General features: G+C 39.3%; 1 protein-coding gene across 1 annotated transcript in view; it reads right to left on the bottom strand.

Annotated features, from left to right (window-relative positions):
• The window catches only part of LOC306859678 (plexin-A2-like), a 187,396-nt gene extending 171,784 nt beyond the window's left edge, over window positions 1-15,612 (bottom strand). The window contains exon 1 of the mRNA XM_079400847.1: window positions 15,170-15,612. The gene's annotated coding sequence lies outside the window, so the exon portion shown is untranslated. The remainder of the gene's footprint in view (window positions 1-15,169) is intronic.
• Window positions 15,613-15,903: the final 291 nt, after the last annotated feature.

A 15,903-nucleotide genomic window follows, 5' to 3' on the forward strand; every position in this document is an offset into this window, starting at 1 on the left:
ATAACAAATGCACCAAATGAAACATGAATAGGCACAGCACTGAACAATGGAGGAGAGGAAGCCAGTACTGATACCCAAAAAAGAGCAGGGAGAGATGCTAAAAGGCTAAAGCCACGGGACTTTGATTTCATGCCCTTGGTTTCAAAGGCATTGCCCATCACGCTAAGTGCCAAAAAGGAGTTGATAGCTTCCATCTCATCTACTCTCGCTCATCTTTTATTAGCATTTCCTCTCTTCCTGTGCTTCATTCTATGTGAGCATCTTGGACAGAGTGGTGGGTGACTCGTGGTTGGGGGTTGGGGGAATTTTACAGTATCAGCCCATGCATTCCTTGAGAATCAAGCCCATGACCTTGATGCTGCTAGCCCAATACTTTACTGTTTGAAGAACTACATGAATGCTACTGTATTGTACTTTTACATTTAGTCATTTAACAGACACTTTTATCAACACATAGTACCACCTAGTTTTACTATTGTGAACAAATACATAAAACAAAAACATAACTGAAATAATAATAAAATTGAACATAACTGAGAAGAATTGCAACTGAACTAAAACTAAAATATTTTAATGAAAAATAATTAAAATAATGAATTGAATTTTAGCTTTAGGTTTTTATACATGATTATTATAAATTTTAAAACTATATTCTACAGATCCATTAAAACTTTAATTGATACCAGTTACCGATACCTGTACAAACTTGGCAGTTCTAAAATAACTAATTAAAGCTTTAATAATAAAGCAAATAAATAGTTAAATGGTTAGATATAAATAAATTAAAATAAATACATAAAACTAGACAACTCAAAATCTACAACTACACTAAATCTACTAATCATAAAATGAAAACAAAACAAGTATATACATAAACAAATTAATAAATACATTTATACAAAAATAAACATATACATAAATAAGATCAAAATAAATAGATTTTATTTCAAGTTAATTTACACAACTGAAAGTGTTAAACAAAAAACTAAACTAGTTTGAAAAATCTAAATCTAAAACTAGTAAAAACAAAACAAGTATATAGATTAACAAATACATGTATAAACAAACAAATATATAAACAATAGAGTGTTTAATTATTTTAGGCAATTTATACAACCTAAAATGTTAATCAATTATTTAAATAAATAAAAAACTAGAACAGTCTGAAAAATCTAAAACTAAACTAATACTAATTACTAAGTGAAAAACTTTGATATTTTATCTTTTCCTAGGTATAACCCCACCATAGCTCTACATGAATGAACATATGTTAATGAAACATGCATACTGGCAGTATCACATGCTCATACACAGGCATACATCAGAAGAGCAGGCATTGAAATTCAGAGCAGGGACTTACTAGACCCAGCCCTAATGTGAACAGAATAGTAATAGAATTACACTACTGACTAAGTAGACCATATGCAACACACACAGATCCTTTGGGACTAGCACTGAGGTGTGAGCCTCAGGGTCACGCTGTTTGTAAGCAGTTCAGGCACCATTTCTGGATCCGCATTGGTCATGGTCTCGAACCTGAATGGCTACAGCCATCTAAAATGATTCTTTCGCTCATCTGCGCCTCTGACTCTTTCCCTCGCAGAGTCGATTCGGAACACATGAAAGGGTGTTTTTTTCTCCTCTCAAATGCAACAGACGCTCCTTGGGCATTAAGTTTGATCAAAGACTAATCTGTGTGTGAATGATGATTCAAATTAGCATCTGTTTCAGCTGGGCAAGAGGGAGCAGCTGAACCCAAAGCTATTTGAGGAAATAAGACAAAAGAGAGAGAGAGAAAAAAAAATACAGAAAGAGATGGAAATAGAGACGGATCTGAAACTAAATGGGACCAGAAACTTTTGCAAATATGTAAAGATTTATGATGTGCCAACCCTGCCAATCACACCAAGTTCAGAGATACTGCAGACTGATTTACATTGCTGAAGTTTAAGATTAATTGGAATGGGTGGAAAAATAATTTACTGAATGGCAATGCATTCTGGGAAATTAAGTGCTCTTCCACCCTGGTCCATAAAAGCTGTGCATCCATCTGTCCATTCATCCATCTATCCATCTCTTCATCCATCCATCTCGGCTATATATCCATCCATCCATCTCTCTTTCTCACTCTCTCTCTATCAATCCATCCATCCATTTCTCTGTCTATCCATCCATCCATCTATATATACCCATCCATCCACATATCCATCCATCATCCCTCTCTCGTCATCCATCCATCCATCCAACTATCTATCCATCCATATATTTCTACCCATCCACATATTCATGCATCCATCTCTTTCTCTCACTCTCTCTCCATCCATTCATTCATCAATCCACTTATCCATCCATTTCTTATCCATCCATCCATCCATCCATCCATCTACAGTATCTATCTGTAACTTCTTGGCTTTGTCAAGTCAATTTTCAAACATTGTCTTGATAAACTTTTCTTAATTAACAGTTACAGCAATTTCTTTGAATTTCACTCATTTAAATGAAACCTACATCATGTTTGCTACCTTACTTTAAATTCAATTAAAATTCAAATTGGAACATCCTCGACTCAATTCCAAATGGAATTCTCAATGGAGATTTTGAATGGACTTCTTCCTTGAAATCTATACTGTTGCAGGCTATGTGAGTCAGCGGACAGCTAATACATCCAACCAGGATTTAACAAGTTGCTTCATGAAGACAAGAGGTTTACTGACTTGTGAGTCATTAGCAAATGCAAAAACAGAGCAGGAACTTCACCCATGGAATCTAGCTTTTGACGTGCAGTAGAGGGTGGAGGTTAAAGGTACATGATGTTTGAAACTACATCAGGCAAAACAAAACAGTTTAATGTTAGAGCATGAGCAGCGCATTCAAAAACCAAGGATGTGACTGCTAACATCAAGCTACATTAATCAGGGAGGGAGGGAAGGAAGTAAAATTGCTAATCCTTGCTTTTTTATACCAGGTGTTGACAGAAATAATTTGGGTGGAGAATCGGAAATGACTTTTAGGGCAAGAATATACTTGAATTTTGACTAGGCGTCTCTTCAGAGAGGGTGACTTATCTTGCTTGACCTTAGCATGGCAGTGTGCCAGTCATCCTCGGTGACCGGCATGTGAAACAGTAAGCCACTTCTTCCGTCCTGTGAGAACGGTCACGCCAATGCCATGCCCCGTCCGTCAAACTTCCCCTGAGCACGACTAATATAATGCCCATTTCCTTTTTGCTCCCTTCCTCTTCCCGTCTGACTCACTTTCACCAGGAACAATCAGAGAGGTCTTATTCACATTCCTTCTTTCTTGTTTCCCGATTCAAGTCATATTTTGTACTGCCAACGGATACTGTCAGTCAAAGAGTCACCACTGACATTTAGAAAGTAACCAGAGCTCAGCTACTATAACTATCATTTATTACCTTGTGAAAAGTGCTGAGAAATTTGCACAACTTATACATCTTGCACAACAATAGTGAAGATGGCTCATTCTTAAGGAAACCAGAACAGCAACCTTATAGTCATCAGTTCTGAGTTATAATATCCAAAATAATGGTATCTACATGAGTAACACAGATGAGGTTGTGTTGAAACTGAAAAGCATCCAGAGATTCCAGAGAAAATCAGGAATGTTTTACCATTGCATGCCATCGTTTTCCAGCAAAACGGTTTATGATTATATGGATATATTTATTTATAATAATAAAAAAAATCAGCTTGTTGCTTAATTTTAGTAAACAAAAATGTAGTTAAAAATAAAATTGTGGGTCAGTAAAACTTAAATGTTTTTGAAAGAGGTCTCATATGCTCAGCAAACCTGCATTTATTTGATTAAAAATACACTAAAAATAGTAATAAAGTGAAATATTACTAAAAATTTAAATAACTTTTTAAAATATATTTTAAAATGGAATTTAGGCATGTGATGACAAAGCTGAATTTTTAACAGTCATTACTTCAGTCTTTAGTTTCACATGATCCTTCAGAAATCTAATATGCTGATTTTGATGCTCAAGCGACATTTCTTATTTTTGATCAATTTAATGTCCTTGGCATATAAAAGTATAAAATTGCCTTCAAATTACACACACACACATATATATAATTTGAAAGCAATTTATAATAGTATATATATATATATATATATATATATATATATATATATATATATATATATATATATATATATATATATATATATATATACACCATTATTATATAATATTGTATATATACTATTATTATATAATAGTGTGTATTATATATATGTATATGTATATGTATATATATATATACACCATTATTATATAATATTGTATATATACTATTATTATATAATAGTGTGTATTATATATATATATATATATATATATATATATATATATATATATATATATATATATATATATATATATATATATATATATATATATATATATATATACACACACACACATACATACATACTACTATTAATAGGCCTATACTATGAACAAATACATGCAATACATATAGCTACATAAATATTTTTAGCAATTAAAAAATGCATTGCTAAAAAAATACAAATGCATCTTTCTGGAGGGCCAGGAAAAAAAATCCTTGTAATATTCAATCCACATTGTTGCTTCACAGTAATTTACATCCTACATACAAGATGAGACACAAAGACCTCACAATGAAGCACTGACTCAGAGAAAGATCTCCCACTCTGCACTAAGAAAGTACGCTAGAAAGTGCAAAACAACTCAAAACTTTTAGCTGATGAAAAATGTCACTTTTGCACGTAGGAGGACAAGAACGCATCAGAGAAGGATTTGAATGTGGAGTGACATGTTGAAGACACGAGGGGGATTGATAGGCTGTGACCCGCAGTATGTCGGACAGCATACATCACTGCAAAGCTTACCATGATCTCTACATTCATTTAATTCATCCACTTATCACAGCGTGCAACAGCGATGATGGACACAAACGTGATCTGTAGTCACCACTAGACTCCCTTTAACCACCATTAGAACATCAAGGAGATTGAGACTGATAGCAGGTCACGGTATACTGATGAGGTCTTCGGACGGAGTTATGCTGCATCCTGAGGTGTTTCTGCAAGGATCTTATCTAGGTGAAGATCTTTTGTTCTGAGAGAGAGCAAAGCAGAGTACCTGCATGATTTGAAGCGTATTGACTCGAGTTGGCTAGACAGAAGCACGAATTCACAAGAAGAACCCAGTCACGGCCGCACACTTAGACACCTTGGGCTTCGTTTTACCGATCCAGCATCAATGGATCAGAGACCTACTTTTTATTCTATGAAGGACAGGTGTGTGTCTCTGGTCATTAATGCAGACACGCTGGGCATCTGCCAAAGTCCTGCTCAGATCATTAGGTGATGGAAGCAAGCCAGATAAAGCTTGACAGAAGAGGGCATGGTTGTATCGACACCGCAGCACCAATATCCACGCGCAACTCCACCCAACAACACGTACGCATGCACACATATGCTTGCTTGCAGCCCCAAACACTTCTTTCCTCCACCCCACTGAGCAAACAAAAGGAGGAACAGAGGAACGAAGGAGGGACAGTGTTTAGGAGGGGTGGAAAGCTGTCTGCTACAAGCTGCTAATTGTCAGGCAGAAACTAAATGAGTAAACAAACAAACAATATAAAGCGCATTAATTTTTAATTCGGGCTCTCTCAAACCATACTGTTTTGCGGCATGCTACAAAATTCTTCAACAAAGCCTTTAATTGACAGATTCGTTCTGATGCATAATAATGACAGGCAGAGATAATGAAATATTTATCGCCTCCAGGAACAGCAGCTCTGCCTTTTTCGAGTCTGTTACATAACTGGAGTATTTCCAAAACAGTTGATGTGGGACCAATGCAATGAGCATTTGAGGTGGGTGGTTGAGCTCAGTTCACCTCTGAACTCTTGCCCGTGGCAATGAGCGCCGTCTTCAACTCAGCTGAAGGTTAGAAACTTCATCTCCAATGTGTTCGCAAGCAGTTAAGACGCCTCGGGTTACTGCCAAAAACTCACTAAACAATTCAACCTAAAAGCCTCTAAAACGCTTGTGGTAATGAGAAGTTGTTTGTTTTCAGAGTTCATCAGGCTGTTTTATCTGAAACGTTCATGGAAAATGTGATTCCTCACTAGATGACAACCAGGGTTGTGTGCCCTGGTGAAAATATGAATTCTAAATTTGAACTGAATTTGAATTAACATCAGCAAAACAGCATGATTCAAATTTGAACGCATAGAAGTAGAACAGAAATAAATGGAAGAGCACTAATTTTTGGTGCCCTGGCATCTGCCTATCAACTAATCAAACACCTCAGCAACCCCCTAGCAACCACGCAGAACATCCTAGCAACCACAAAATCAACATGAAATGGCACTCAACCCATTATGCGTCATTGACGCATACAAAATGACATATTACAGTATACAGTACAATGAAAAAGGATAACCAATGAGAAAAAAATAGAACAGAATTTGGTTTTATTTATCTGGAATTTTTACAACAAAAAAAATCTGTTTACTACCTTATCATATACAGTAAAAAACTGTAAATGGTTTATCACTGGATAACTGTACTATAACATTTTTTGAAGTGCAAACTCGGAATTACCATATTACTTATGGAGAAAAATGGCCAAAAGGACATTGACAGAAGATTATTTTTTTATAAATGACTTTGTTTCTTCTCATTTTTGTTATCAGTAATGTACGTTAGGGTTTTGTGTGTTACATTTTGTTAATGTTTACTGAATTATTTAGGGACTTATTTAGTACTGACCCTGTCGCTTGGTATAGTATTATTTCACTTTTTAAGTTGTAAAATATACAGGAACCAACATGCCATCCTGTGATACTGGAACATTACATTATAATTTTTACAGTGTAATTTCAGAGGCAGAGCAAATTTACATGCACCAATTAGCGGACAATCAGATCAAGGAGGTGTATAAAGAAAGTAAATAGCGTCAATTTTGGTTCATGTCGACTTCAAAGTTGAGGAAGGTCCCAGGAAATGGCCAACAGCTAGATAACCTGCGATCTGCTGAGCTTACACAAGTTCTGATATGAACAGTTCATAAAAGCTGGACTCAGATCAGTGCAAGAGCACCGCACTGAGTAAACACCCAGCTGACACCATTACATCACAGTGACAGAGTGTCACAGATTCCACGCTTTCACTTCTTGTGTGGCAGGCATTAAACAGCATTAACCCATAATCCTAAACTGCTACAGATGCAGACTTGAGCTGCTATTCATTCACAGCAGAGAACCTGCCCAAACCCCCCTTCCGTTATCCCTCCCTCTCTCCCTCTCTCTCTCTCTCGCCCCGTCCCTCCCCAACCCCCATCGGCAGGCAGTAGCTTCAGCGCAGTCATATTTAATCAACATCTCGGCGGACAACACAGGGATCTGCCGTCCTCTGTTGAGACTCTCTGTGCTGTCACACTTGGGATAATTGTCTTAGATACCCTAATTCGACAGTCGCTCCCCTTAAATGCTCAAGAAAAGAAGCGTGGTTGACCTACATTGCTGTTGATCTGTGAATTATACATGATGTCAACATTTGATTATTTATTTCCTGTAGTGTAATTCAAAAGACGAGCGCTTACGTTTGTAATTGTGCTGCCTCAAACATGGAAAGCTGAAATGTTAAGGTTTGACATGACAGGAATCACGCTATGACATCTCTGCTGTACGTTAGCATGCCAAAAAGATAGGGAAACTGTTAGAAAGCATGGTACAAGATTTTTATGTGCGACACAAACAAATGATTCATTCGACAGGAGAGCCAACAAACTGAGAAAGGAAAACTGTGATTGTTCATTGTTATCATGATTCCGGACAGATTTGTACAAGCTCAAACAATCACGCTTCCCCCAAAGGTCAGATTTGTGGTCTAATCAATTGCTAGTGCACCCAGTGACCTTGATGTTTTGAAATGACTCGATATTTTCCAGATTCATTGTGACTATCGCCTTTGAAGTACGAGCTATCAAACAACAAGATAGCTAACTGCTATAGAAAGCTAACCCGTAAGCATCCATTAAATATCCAAAATAAAGAAAAAAAGGAACACTGCCCATAATGGGTGTTCCAATTCTGTGTAAATCCACAGTGCTTTCTGTGAAGTAGAAGTAGACATTTGAAGTTACTAGCAAGAACTCAAGGAGCCTTTGAATTCAATGTGGCTGCTAGTGCTACCCAAGCCAAAGATTTCAAACAGAATGCTGAGCATAAGGGAGAACTTCTCAGTCCACAATACTTTTCCCACTCCGAGTCGCTCCTTCTGTATGACCCTCTGTTCTCGTTCTAAGTATGGATACTTTTTGTTTTCAAAGGAGCCTGTCCAATACTCCTGGCACCAGCCGGGCCTTCTGTGAATGTGCTTGCACAAACCAGTTATGATCATGGGTACACAAAGATGGCATGTGTCATATTTTTAACTTTGGAAGTTGAGAGTTTCATCAACTTTCCTCATCACTTTCAGTTTGTTTTGCTCTGTGCTGTGGAAAGTGTTTATCTTCTTGAGTTCCCTTCTCTCCTGCCTCTGTCTCTCTCTCTCTCTTTCCGAGGAGCCCTGTTTGCTATCAGGCTCAGGAATGAATTTGGGAGGCTTATCGGAGCTCTTTTCCCAGCTGAGGCGGAGAGGATGTGTTAAGGCGTCTGCCTCCTGACAGGAAAGAGGAGCTATCTCTCCTGATAAGGCCATGGCTGACTTGAGAATTGTAACAAAGCAGACAGCATGGATGCAGGTGGGTACACGTCAGCGTACGTGTATAAGCCCGCAGCCAAAAATCCCAGACAGGTAAAAGGAGGTTAAAAGCAATTAAATTCCCACAACAAAGGAATTATTCCCACCAGTGCACCACAGAGAGGCTGGAAAAGGTGTGATTTGAATGCGCACTGCTCTTGAATCAAGCAGAAAAAAGAGAACTAGAAAGAACGTCAATGCAACACTGAAAATGACAGCTTCAGAGTAAATGACAAAACCAAGGACTACAGCTTTCAGTCAACAGGGGGCAGTGTGAGCTTCCAGTCAACAGGGGGCAGTGTGCATATCCAAAGCACATGGACCTTGGGTAACCCTTGTCTACCTGCCCTTGGCCTTTATTTCTTTCTTCAGAGGGACATAAAAAATATCTCAGCATTTTCAAATAATTTGGACCCCATTGACTTTCATTCTGTATACAAAAACATGCATGCCATATTTCACTGCAAGGGAAAGATATTCACAACTTTGGAACAACGTAAGGCAGAGAAAACTATTTTTGGCTACACTGCCCTTTAAAATTTAAATTATTATTACATTTTCAATTAACAGACACTTGTCAATCAAAAGTTTCACTGCATGGTAATTACACTGCCAGTGACCATTCCAATAAACAAGACATGTAAGCAATTATTCCAACACTGATAGGATGAAGTTCTATCACACACAAATTACAGACTGTAAAAAACCCCAACTTGTTTAGCACATTATTCTTTTTGTCTAGCACGTGGTGGAATCTCAAGTACGGGTTTAGCAAACACAACATGAGGGGTTGTGGTTAAGGGAGGGAAATCGTTAGCGGTTTGTGGAAGGCACAAAAGGCGTGCGTAAGCATACCGTGTCTCCTTTTAGACGCCGTGTAGAAAAGCAGCATTAGCATTTTCAAGTTTTAACATACTGATTTTGATGTTACCATACAATCAGCCTACAATTCACTGACAAACAAACAGAAGCACTACAGTCCATAGATTATTACTGTTATCACTGAAATGGGCGGTTTTCGCATGCTGTGAAATATGGCATGCATGTGGCGGGAAGGATTATATACACGGAAGAATTATAGAGTCTTAGAGTAGTCCCACAAAGAGCGAACCTCGAATGCGCAAGGAACCTGTTGTGCGTAAACTGCTAATTTGTTCCGCGCAAAAGACAGATTGAGGCATTCAAGAATGGCTGTCCTATAGAAGTGTGTCATGAAGGCAATTCCATTAACATCTTAATAAAAGCAGCCTGGGCCCAAGAGAGCCTGGAGGCTCTGACTAACGCTTTTAGTCAATGACTTGGGATGAAAAAGTAACAGAGGGCCACACAGTGCAGGAACTTCGTGGCAGCATTTTTCAGGGACCGTTACTCTTCCCAAAGGACCGGCCTCTGAGTTTGTATGCTCCCATCATGGTCCACTTACTCCATTCCCTTTTCTGTTTTCATTTACTGTCCTTCTTCCCATCTGCTGGATTGAAGATCTAAACAAAAGCTTTTGTTTTCCGCAAGCTGGCGGCGGCTACAGGGGGAGAGAAGGAGAAGGGGATTGCTGGGTTTAACTGGAGAACTCTTGCCTCTTATGACCAGGCACACGGCAACATGTGACTTGCTCTCTCAATTGCTCTCTCTCCCACTCCACACACACACAAAGTCTTTTCTCTGCCTTCTTCAAGTAGTTTCTTTCTGTCCAAAGTCTCAAGAGGCAAAACTCCATCATGAAGACCAGATAAAACGTAGCACAGACACGGACCAAATATCCAAAAAGCCCCAGCCATCCGAAACCAATGCATCTCACATAATAACAACTTTCCATAAAACCACCTTCACCCCGTTACCCTCAAAAAGTTTTCTCTCCAAACAGCATGCATTATCAGCCCACTCATTAAAAGGCAGCTGAAGGTCTGAGTTCGTATTGGAGAGATGGGAGGCAATTGATTTTTGTTTCTGTGTTTTGAGTTGCTCATACGAAAACACTGCTTCAGATAGTCGAAAGCAAAAATGGTCTCAATCAGCTACAATTCTGTGGAAAACAAAATATGTTATTTCTGAATAATATCCCAGTGCTTGTATTGGCCATTAAATTAAAGTTAAGAGTCCCCATTGTTTTAGTCCCCACAGAAACAAAGTAATACAGGTTTGGAATGACTCAAAGATTAATCATTTTGTAGTGAAAACACCCCTTTTTGCTTAGGGAGAGTGTCATAGACAACAGATCTTTCGGAGAACATGTGTTTCAAGATTTTAAGATTCAAGATTTTTATTTGTCACATACACAATTATACAGAGTATAACGAGCAGTGAAATTTAGGTTTCCATTCTTAATAAAATGTTGCATAAAACTGGCAGCGTTCTCAGAATCTCTGGCACCTGTGCATGATTGACTCGTCCGATTCTCTTGCCCACACTCTGGAGCTGTAAATGCGTCAACACCCACAATTCTCTGTGACAAATCTGGACACTGGCACCTTCCAAGCGAGAGTCTGTCCACCAACTGTTCAAGGGTAATTAGCTACAGCAGAAAACACAGGCCTAATTACAGTGTAGACGAACGTCAGGTCACCGGATCAACCCCATGCATAATCCACCAATTCTGAAGACAAATTATCGCGCCAGGTTGTTTACATCCTGATAAAAGATATACAGAGATAAATAGTAAAGCCGGGCAGCCTAACTACCTATTTGGTAGACCAGTGCACACCATTTTCTATGTAAACTAAATGTGCATCCTGCTTCCAAATGTCAATGTCACAGGATAATTGTAATCGGCACTACATCTGGCTACACTTTGTACTCTTGGACGCATGTACACGTACACCTAAAAACACACTTTAAGCAAGCGAGATGGGTCAAGAGTGATAGCGATCTTTGTTGTGACAGTTGAACAGTAGCGAGCCCAAGATAAACAGCCGAGCGGCATTGCTGCAAAAGAGAATGCAAGATCAATGCGTGAAGGCAAACAAACGTTGGATACACACACTAATACATGAGACTAGCATAGAGGAAACAGATGAACTCTCTCGACAAGAGCCCATCCTGCAGGGCATAAGTGTGCAAGAGTCTGTCTGTGTGCATGAGCGGTGGGGGGACGGTGGAATGGCTTGCATTGCAAACACAGCCCTCTGAATGCATTTGTACTGTTCACTCATTAAGAAATAGGTCAAGGATTCCGCCTGCATGCATCGCGACTTGTCAAAATCTCTTAAGCTAAACGGTGCAAGCCCGTATGCCACTATGAGAGAAGAAAAGAGGAGGTTCTATCAAGGTGTAGTGCATGCTGGTGACACAGCATGCAACTAAAACGAGCACAGGCTTATGTATGACCCACCAACCTCAAATGCCCCTCTGCCTGTGGTTAAAATACTCTGGAACCCTGGGTAGGTTCGGACATTGTGGTTTGTTGCTGCAATGTATTTATCAATAGGTGGCGCTACTGAGCTACATGGTCCTATTCGAAGGTTGGGGGGGGGGGGGGGGGGGGGTTGTTTGCGACTATCCATCAAGCATTCATCCCAACGTTCAGTCAAAGCCAGAGACAGAGGAGCAGCTCTTCTGCAAACATTAGAGGCCTTGTAGACAATGGGACAGATGAGTGATGAGATATCACATACTTTAGGATCTTTACATTGCCGTTTTCACAGCTGCAGAGTCTCCTCTGAATGGACTGATAAGGTAATCTCACTGACCTCAAAATCCGAGCTAAGAAGATACAAGCATGTATCCAAATTGGCCGCTAAACTAACACACTCGAGCATAGCATTTAACTGGGGCAAGGAGGATAAGCACTCAGCATGGGTCTCTTGTGGCCACCCCATTCAGATTCGACCGTCAGCTTTCCCTCAAACGTATACATCTATCTGAGAGCCAACGGCTATAGAGAGAGGAACAAACCCCCTTTAAGCAGATAATACCCTCCAATTACCCATCAGGAAATGCTTAATGCACCTGACTGACATAATCAAATCAATAGCATGCGACCCTAAGTAAGAATGCTAGAGGTTTTTTGACAATCAGGATGAACATGCAAATCCAACTTAGGAAGCTCAAGCTGTGAGGAAGGGAAAAGACGATTCACTTTACGACTCCGATCAAACCGCATGGAGCCGGTGAGGTAAGCAGGTAAAGTTTATGGGTGTGCACCCAGTGGAGACTTGTCCTCTCGGCTTTGTGTAGTTAACCTTATTGATTAAAGAGCCTGTGATCTAGAGATGCTTTACAGCTTTCTCTGTCTCTCAGCGCCTCATCAAAGAGAACAAACTACAAAGCCACATAACGAGCATAATGCAACGTACAAAATGTAATCATACTCTGCCATACATAGGGGAGTCAAACCTACATAAGTGACATTTAATGCTTGCAGATGAGCAATGTTTAAACCATTGGCGTACGGGACGCTGTGCGGGGGGGGGGGGGGGGCTTAATGGCAGTATAAACCAATTATACAAAGGTTAAACATGCCAATAAAACGTATTAAATCTGCATAGAGTAAGCATAAATTACACTGGAGTCATAATAACAAGAACAATGTACAAAACTTGTTTATTGTTATTAATTGACATTGCATACCGGACCAAATACACAATGCATGTTGATTGACATGAAGGAGCAGCACTGAAAAAGTTGAAAATGTACAGTCTTTTTGAAAAAAAAAAAAAAAAAAGACTAAATTGGCAAAAAACATAACTTGTGCATGACATCACCACGGGAGCCCAAGGCTTGAAGAAAGCCACTTCAATGTGAAATATGAAGTGAGATAACGACTTTATGGGGTTACAACTGAATTGGCCAATCAGGCAGCCAAATATGCAGTCCCACCGAAAGGAGCATAAAACAACAGCTGAGTGAAGAGTGATTTACTTGCATCAAATATAAAACACAGAAACGTTTTTACTAATACCATATAAATGCACAACCATAGAAAATTAATATTCATCATTGTTCTCTTTGCAGGTGTCTCAATGAAACTTTTCAGGTCAAACAGACAAAAGTGTTATTTAATGAAATTTAAAAGGTTATATGCCAGGAATTTTTAGAAATTCAGCTTTTTAAAGCTGATTTTCTGCCTGATATTTTGGTATAGTTATCCAACAGTCAGCTCTATGAAATATAACTTAAATAAAACACTTTTGTAATTGTATTCGTGATATGTTCATCTTCAAAGTATTGCTAATGACCGTTCTTATGTATTTAGTCGACGCACCGTCCGACGCGCGCGAGCAGCTTACTGTTGCTATGGTTTCATACTCTGGCGAGCGTCTATTTAACTCACTGACGAACTTGTAACCTAACTTTTGGGGTTACTAAAAGGTTACTTGCAAACGCAGTAGAAACAGAAAAATACAAACTTTTAAGACTTCCTTTGGGGGTTATCTACTTCATTTTTCATCTCAAATGAAATAGGGATCTAAATTACCTCTAAAATTCGTTCGCTTATGTTGTTCTCCACTAGCAACGCGCTCTTTCAATTCGTGAATGAACCTTTTTCACCTGCAGACACGCCGTCTCAGGTCATACCGCTGCTTCGCTTCAAGACGGAGATAAAAACGATGATGTGAAGAGGTGAATTCACCTCATCTTCCTCACTGAAAGCGCCGTTTGATTGTGTTAGACCGATTAATATCACCCCTGTCCTTCATAGCAGATGCCAGTGATTCTCATGCAAATGCTGGCCGATTTTCTACAGAAACACTTATTTTCTTTAGAGCCGATGTCAGAGCCGTGTGTGAGGGGAAATTAAGATTTGTGAGTGCATCTGCTGTCCTCGTCCAGATGAACGGAGCCGAGTTTGAGGTAGAAGAGCTGAATTATGTTTCACATTCTGAACATGTATCAATGTCTCTGACAGAGTCCCACAAAACTGAATATATGATGGGGTTAGTCGTCCACTGAAGTCAGAGTCTATTTAAACGGACAGCGAGGACGTTTTCTCGCTTACACGAGAATAATTGACAAACGTTTAAATTTCATTTTCTATTCTGATCTATTATCTTGTGTGGGGAAACCTACAAGGAACGCAAAATCAAAATTCAGTCAAATAATAGTGCGCTATAGTTTAAATGAACAATCATTACCGCTTAAACCAAAAAGTTGAAACTTGACATTGAGGATCAGGTTATCCTGTTTCTAAAATGAATACGATATTTGGACTGGCCAGCATCAGCAGCAGAAAATATTTCTGCATTAAGCAAAACCACCTATTTAAATCCCATTATAATAATCAAGCTGCTCGTAAAGCGTAACTTCTTTGAGATTCATTAGCAATTTCATCCCGATAACATGAATGGTCTGATTTCTCAATGCTTTGCTCTAACACACCGCACGGAACACATTAGTATTCGTGGCCACATCTCGCACGTAAAGCATCTCTGGGCTGAAATGAATTCATGAAGCACGTTTGTCCACTCACCTACAATCCAGAAGAAAGCTGAGGATGGTGTCTAATGTTCAGTTTAAAGATGTCTCTGCGTTCAGCTCAGTTTTGACAGATAGATCCACATCCGAACGAACGCCGAAGCCTCAAATGTAGCACCTTAAAAAAAAAACAATTCTCACAATTCCTCGAAGATTTCTTGCATGCAAGACGATGAATGAACGGTCGCCGCGCGGCTTCAGGTAACTGATCTATGCAGCAAATTACAACGCTTCGTCTGTCGATGCCGGAGGATGGTCATTCACAAGCGCATATGCCAAGTGCAAGGCACATTCCCCCAGTCCTCTGACACTGACAGCGGCTTGACATCACGCCTTTTCATAAGCAGCTCTCCGTTAGACCGTCATGCACGCGCTCATTGCTCTTCTGTGAAGGTTTTACGCGAGACTGGCACAGGCATCGAAGCCCAGCAGCGTTACAGTTGCAGCGCGTTTAAACCCAGCCCCCTGTGCTAGCACTCACTTACTGCCGGCTCTATTTGCATGTCGCATGTTTTAACTGTTTCATGCACTCAACAATGGTCATTTTACAAATGCACAACTGAGGTGGTTTGAAATGTACATTAGCATATTTAGGTTTTGAATGATTAAATAACATTGCAACTGTGCTCGCTGAATAGTGCAATACATGTCTCAAGAGTCTGTGTAGCTGCAACTGCACTGAGATTAATTATTTAATCAAAAACTTTCTTCATGATAAGTATTTGTGTG

The sequence above is a fragment of the Barbus barbus genome (genome assembly GCF_936440315.1).
Source record: "Barbus barbus genome assembly, chromosome: 40".
In the NCBI taxonomy this organism is placed as follows: domain Eukaryota; kingdom Metazoa; phylum Chordata; class Actinopteri; order Cypriniformes; family Cyprinidae; genus Barbus; species Barbus barbus.